Raw genomic sequence first — 7,860 nt, 5'->3', positions numbered from 1 at the left:
TTACTTTTTATTTTTTTAAATTTCCTCCTTTTTTTTAGTGTTTTTTTAATATTTTATTTTATTTTATAATAACTTTATATTGACAGAATCCATGCCAGGGTAATTTTTTTTACAACATTATCCCTTGCACTTGCTTCTGTTCCAATTTTTCCCCTCCCTCCCTCCACCCCCTCCCCTAGATGGCAAGCAGTCCTATATATGTTAAATATGTTGCAGTATATCCTAAATACAATATATGTGTGCAGAACCAAGCAATTCTCTTGTTGCACAGGGAGAATTGGATTCAGAAGGTAAAAACAACTTGGAAAGAAAAACAAAAATGCAAATAGTTCACATTCGTTTCCCAGTGTTCTTTCTTTGGGTGTAGCTGCTTCTGTCCATCATTTATCAATTGAAACTGAGTCTTTGTCAAAGAAATCCACTTCCATCAGAATACATCCTCATAACAATATTGTTGTCTAAGTGTAAAGTGATCTCCTGGTTCTGCTCATTTCACTTAGCATCAGTTCATGTAAGTCTCTCCAAGCCTCTCTGTATTCATCCTGCTGGTCATTTCTTACAGAACAATAATATTCCATAACATTCATATACCACAATTTACCCAACCATTCTCCAATTGATGGGCATCCATTCAATTTCCAGTTTCTAGCCACTACAAACAGGGCTGCCACAAACATTTTAACACATACAGGTCCCTTTCCCTTCTTTAGTATTTCTTTGGGATATAAGACTGGCTTAGAATTAAAATAAATCTTTCCTGCATTCAAAAAAGAAAGAAAGGAAAGAAGGAAGGAAAAAAAGAGAAAGAAATAAAGAAATAAAGAAGGAAGGAAGGAAGGAAGAAAGGAAGGAAGGAAGGAAGGAAGGAAGATAAGGAGTTGGTGCGAGGGTAAAAATAGAAAAATGGTAGAAAGTGGGATATCAGGAAATGCCTATATTTGGTCACAATATCTGAGTGCTCCTTAAGTATGCAGGGTATGTGCTTATTTAACATTCCTCTGAAACTCATTCAATACATCATGGTTAGGTTGGGGAAATGGGTCACTGGAAAATAGAATAATAAAAAAATACATAGGTCAAAGATACCTCCACATACAGAAAAGTTCAAGCTATAAAACTACAAATAAAAAAACTGCTATGAATATGACCTATAGCCCTATAAATAAAATGAAGCTTCTGATTAGATGGGTTGTACATATTTCATTCCTTTTCTGTCTGGAAGAAAGCAGAGTTTCTACTACACTGATATCCTTCATGGCATCCCAAGGTATTACTACAACCTTTGTTTCAAAGAAAAACTGTCACCTACTCTTACCAACACTGTTTTTGAATAAATTTATTCACTGGGAAAAATTAAAATGGGGACAGCCAATGGTTTTTCCTTATTCCTCAATCTCCCAGACCTTTCTGCAGCATTTCACACTATTGACTACTAGCCTTCATTTCTGCCCTGGCTAAAGGAATACTACTTTGTCCTGTTTCTCTGCTTAGATTTCTAACCATTACTTCTCTATTTTTATGTTCACCTTCCTCTTCCCTACTACTTAATGCTGGTGCTTCTAAAAGGTCTGTCCTCATTCCTCTTTATTTCTCTGTCCTTTACAATCTTTTCCCACAGCCTCAACTCCCCCTTTTATAGAGATAACTTTCAAATCTATATGGGCAACCCAGATCTCTCAACAGCTCCTAACTTATATTGCTAACTGTTTCCATCTGGAAGTCCCATAAGCATCTTAAACAGTTTTACAAAACCAAATTTATTATCTTTCTTCCAAAACTCATTTGTTTTTCATTATTTGTATCAGTGGCACTATTTGCCCAACATGCCATGTTCAAATTCTTGTAGTTCTCTTTGACTTTTTCCTTTCATACTATACATTTCATCAGCTGCCAAAGTTTTTGAATACTACTTTAAAAGAATCTCTCATTTCTGTCTTCCTTAAGTTGCATTTGAACTGCCACAACCTAATTCAAATCTTTATTACTAACCCTAGGGAACTATTAGAAATTATGTATTTGTTTGTTCCTTTTATAGGCATTAATTATTTCTCCTTTCCATTCCTCAGACTCAAAAAATTAAAAAAGAAAACCCTCACAAATTGTCAAATTTGTGATTGTCAAAACCAAATTTTACATCGGTCATGTCCAAAAATGTTTGTCTCATTCTGCATTCTAAGTATATTCCTTATCTGGCAAGAGATAGGTTGTATGTTTTATCCTAAGTTTTCTAGATCAGGGCTTCTTAAAACTGTTTTCATTTGCAGCCTCTTTTCACCTCAGAAATTTTTACTTGACCCCAAGTATACAAGTATATAAAAAGTATACAAATAAAACATTTACTGATAATAAATCTTATTTTTGAAGCCCCAATATCCATATAGGGTCATGACTCACAGTTTAAGAAGCTTTGTTACAGATCAGGGGTAGGGAATGTCTAACCTGTGTACTATATAGGCCTTTGAAATCATTTGGTCTGACTCTGCCAAGGAAATCACAAGTGATGATGAGCAGAAAGCTAAATACAAACTATCCCCCACTGCTTGGGTTTTTAAGTTGATGATTTATGATTGTAAATGATGTTTTAAAAATCCAAATGGTCCTTGGCAGAAAAGTGTTCCCCACTCCTGCTTTAGAGCATGGTTTATTATTATAGCTATCATTTATTAAGGTTTCTTCCTGTTTCCATTCTTTTCCCTCAACAAACTAACTTCACACTACTGCCAACCAGATCTTTACAAAAAGATCACATCATGTTATTCCTCTGCTCAGTATTCAATAATTCCCTTTTGTCTTTTAAATGAAGTTCAGAATCATTTGTCTGCCATTCAAAGCCCTCCATAATTTAATACTACACTCCACATTCTCAAAACTAACTAAACCATGCTGCTTACTATCCCTGTAAATGACTTATACTTTTTAATGCCTATGTCTTTACTCATGATATATCTCCTATGTATGAAATGCTTGCCCTCCCTCATTGTGTTGAATTTCTACTTAATCTTTAAAATTCAACTTCCCCCAGGGAAGTTTTCTGATTTACCTTATTAGTGACAACCTTCTTACTTGATCCTCAGCACTTTTTTTACACCTCTGACAGACTTATGTATTACTGTATATAAATTATGAATACCATGTTTTCTACTAAACTATAAGCTACATGACCTTCAGGGACTGTGTTTTATCTTTTATTTATTTATTTATTTATTTTTGTCTTCAACTATCTGCTAAGCTCAGTACCTATGTAGGAGATAGAGCACTAAGCTTGGAGTCAGGAAATACTGAATTAAAATCGAATCCCAGACACTTATTTGAGAGACTCTAGTCAAGTCAATCTTTTCATCTATAAAATGAGTTCAAGAAGGAAATAGCAAACTATTGTAGTATCTTTACCAAGAAAATCCCAAATGGGAACACAAAAAATTGGACATGATCGATCAACAACAAAATGAATATATTTATTGGTTCTTTTCCTAGAGACAAATTTTTCCTAGGGAAAGGATGAAAAGAACAAGCTCACTTCACCAATCTTTCTTTTTATTGTTGTGGGTCCTACTCTTCTAAGAGTCATTCAAGTTCACAACCTAATTAACAGTTATTTATTCTTGATTTTTTTCACTCTCCTCCTCCCCTTTTTCTTACTTTCACAATATGCAATTTGTTGTTAGGTTTTATTTTTCATCTCAGCAACATCTTATGCATCTTTTCTCTTCTCTTTGCTCATATGGATAGAATTCTATTCTTGACCTTCGATCTTTTGTTTTGGAACTATTCCTTATTGGTCTTCTTGCTTCTAATCTCTCCCTTCCTTCCAATTCATTCACTAAACAGATGTCAAATTGAAATTCTTAAAGTACAGAGTTGGCAACACCACTCCTTTGATTAAGAAACTTTATAATTACTTATATTTGCTTTAGGATAAAATAAAAACTCCTTTGGACTTTAAAGTCCTTCATGATCTTTGGCTCAAGCTTATTTTTCTAGTATGATTTCATATACTCCTACACATCCACACACACACACTCACTACATTCCACTCAAACTAAACTGCTTGCTGTTTGCCATCTAAGGCATTCCATTTCCTGGCTTGGTGTCTTTAGACAAACTGTCTTTCAAGTCTGAACTTTCTCCCTCTTCATCTCTGACTCTTCAAATGCCTAACGTGGAAGCCAAGCTCAGGGGCCATCTCAGGCAAAAGGCTTTTCCTGATTTCAACAGTGTTATTGCTTTCCCACCTACTTACATTACTTTGTACTTATATGTGTACATGCTGTAATATGATATGAATTCTTTTTTTTATTAAAGCTTTTTATTTATAAAACATATGCCTGGGTAATTTTTTCAACATTAACCCTTGCAAAACCTTTTGTTCCAAATTTTTCCCTCCTTCCCCTTACTTCCTCCCTCAGCTGGCAGGTAGTCCAATACATGTTAAAAGTTAAAATACATGGCAAATCCAATATATGTATACATATTTACACAGTTATCTTGCTGCGCAAGAAAAATCAGATCAAGAAGGAAGAAAAAGAAAAATTGAGAAATAAAACAAAATGCAAGCAAATAACAACAGAGTGAGTGAGAATGCTATGTTATGGTCCACACTCAGTTAGGATATGAATTCTTGAAGAAAACTAGAGACAGTTTTGATTTTGTCTTTTGTCTCTCTATCCCTCACTCCTTTTCTGCTACAACATCAAGTAGCTGAGCATTTTTTGAGCAGACTATTAAAATAAAGAACATTGAGTGCATTACTCTAGGCTCAACATCAAAATCCCATTTGTATTTTTCCCCTTTAATCTTGACTTAAATATTTTTATTTCAAAACTGATATTAAGTATACCTATGCCTAATGCCACTTAGATTTCAATAAAAATGGTGATGCACATATTATTTCACATTTGTACAGTTATATGAATGATGAATGTAATTCAAAATAGCATGCAATGGACACTTAAAAAGTACTAATTAAAATATGCTAAAATAAAGATACAGATACTAAAAAGATGAAAAACATGCCACTAAAAACTGGGGAAAAGATTCTGGGGAATTTGACAATTTTGCTGAGTTAAGCCTCATATAGGCACTTGTTCTCAATCTTTTGGAAAATCTTAAAGAGTTCAAGGCTCAGGTGTTCTACAGTACTTTGTCTGAATTCCAATAGCAAAATTCCAAATAATATCAATCTACAATCAAATATGGCCTAATAAAAATGGAACTTAAATTTGCTTACCAGTCAATTTTCTGAACTCATTTTTATGGTTTTGGCAACTGCGTAATAGAGGTCTTAATACAGAATAATTAAGTGCTTACTTTTGACTTTTGCCAATTGTGGAATTTTAACTCACATTTGTCTTTGTTGCTATTTATCAGCTATTAACATGGTAAAGTTTTGGCTTTTTATATTTAACAAGATAAAACATTGTTTCTTATTGGAAATCAAGAAATGATATAAAAATGCTACCTTAAGTGGCAGGGCAGCTGGCTAGGTCACTGGGGATTTGATGTGATAGGAAAGTTAAGAGATTTGTAGACATGGGGCAGGTTCATGGAGACTATAGATTTAAAAGGGAAAACTGTAGCTAAACAGGCAGAGATCAAAATTGGTTACAAGTAGCACAACTAAAGCTACCAGAAATGATTGATATAGGACAGTTTGTTTTTTTTAAGGGAAGATAAATCTGGTAAATAAGAAATCTAAGTCATGAGCTAATCTAGATGGAACAAAACCAAAGCAGCCTCGGTAAACTAGAAATAGAGAACACCAAGCACCAGGAATACATGGGGAACAGAAATGAGAATGCAACAGATTGTGTGAGAAGAGAATGATAGATAATGAGCAAGTAAAACCAATGATATAAACAAATTTTATAAAAGTTTAGCAGGAAAAATAATGAAAGATAAAATGAAAGATGAGACATAAAAAGGTTAAGAAAAAGGTTTTCTTTTTCTTCTCCTTTTTTTTTTTTTAAGGACTGAGGAGACCTAAACATGTTTGTAGGCAAATATAAAGGAGGTACCTCCTTCTGTTAAGAGAAAGACTGAAGATACTTACAACAGAGATACTTAGAAACTGTTTCAAAGTCCTGAAAATGGTGAAAGGTATAGAATCAAGGAAGTGTGAGGGATGTAGAAGATGCTTACCCAAAATGACTACTCAGAGATCATTCAGTAGAAAGCAGAAAAGTTGTTTATTAAAACCTCCAGAGGATGAGCTGTCCCATTAAGAAATAAGAAAGAAAAAGCTCATGGTAGCAGGGCTAAAGAAGTAGTAAAGATACATAGCTTTTATACAAGAGATTACATCACAAGTAAGAGAGCATTGAGAAGGGAAGGGGGAGGTATCTAATTGGTTGTTGCTATTTGGAGAGATTGGATTAGAAGATTTCTGTTTCCCCAAAATCTCCTGATTTCTAGCAAACAGAAAAGCAGGCCTTCAGGTTTAATCAAGCAAATAGTGGTCAAGCTAATAGACTAAATTTTGACAAATGTCAAATACTGATAAATGTCATTAGCTCAGGTTAAGTAAATACGTTTATAGCTGACTAAGGCTCAAGTAAATATGAGCCTGCACATATTATACAGGTCATAGGGGAAACACAGAAATAATAAAAATAAAATACAGAAAAAGAATTCATACATTCCTGTAAGTTCTCCACCTTATTTCTTTCTATTCCATACAGAAGCAAGCAGAGGGATTAGTTTATGTGAAGAATAGAGAATCCTCTTCCTTTAGGACCAATGGAAAAAGGGGAAAGAAAGGGAGTATTCATTTATTAAATGACCATTATGTACCAACATTGTGCTAAGCACTTTACAAATAAAATCTAATTTGATTCTCACAACAACTTTGTGACATAGGTACTATTATTATCTCCATTATAGATAAGAAACTTGAGGCAGATTGAAATGATTGTTGCAAAGAATTAAACAGAAGTTGATAAAATGAATTGAATACATATTTTATCGTGCACCACTTTGACAATCTAGTGAAACCTATGATCCTCTACTCAGAATGTTGTTTTTAAATAAAAGAAATGTCAAATTTAAGTTACATACTAGTGAAAATAAACAAATAAATAAATAAATAGTACCTATCCAAGACCAGGGGTCCCCATGAAATCTCTCTCTACTTGGGAATTCATAGGTTCCAGGTTAAAAACTGGACTATATAATTTCTAAGGTTCCTTCCAACTTTGGGTTATGTATATATGTAGATATCATGAGCCCACAGATTTGGTTATATTGCAAATTGATCTATCCTCATATCAATGGTGCAGATTTCTCTTCTTATCTAAAGTGAAGAAAACAAATTAAATTAAATTCAACCCCCATTTCTTCAGGAGCTACTAAGCACTTGGTATAAAATGGCAAAAAATGAAACTGTTCTTGTCCTAAAGAACTCTCAGAACTAAGGTTGATGTCATGTGAGTCAAGGGGGTTCATGTGAGAAATATTATGAAGACATTACTGGCAAGAATTTGCAAATAATTGAGACAAAAGAGAAGAAAGAACTGGGGATGACTCAGGTTACAAACCTACGTATCTGAAAATGGTTCCCTCAATAGAAATATATAAAGGTTAAAAAAGGGATGGTGTGACTAACTTACCTTAACTATTATACATACTCAAACTAACTATAAAGGACATAGGAAGGAAGATACTGTCTGTAGACAGAGAAGGAACTGATAAATAGAAGTATGTATAGAATGGTTTTATATATGTGTGTGTATACATATTTGTGTCTAATGATATCCATTGTTAGAGGGGAAAGGGAAGTAAAAAAGAGAGTGACATGGTAACTATTATATATTTAAAAGGGATAACAAATTGTACATAGTACATTTGTAGTTTCATGTATAATCA

The sequence above is a fragment of the Antechinus flavipes genome, chromosome 5 (genome assembly GCF_016432865.1).
Source record: "Antechinus flavipes isolate AdamAnt ecotype Samford, QLD, Australia chromosome 5, AdamAnt_v2, whole genome shotgun sequence".
Taxonomy (NCBI): domain Eukaryota; kingdom Metazoa; phylum Chordata; class Mammalia; order Dasyuromorphia; family Dasyuridae; genus Antechinus; species Antechinus flavipes.
The sequence above is the reverse complement of the archived record's forward strand: the minus strand, read 5'-3'. Positions refer to the sequence as shown.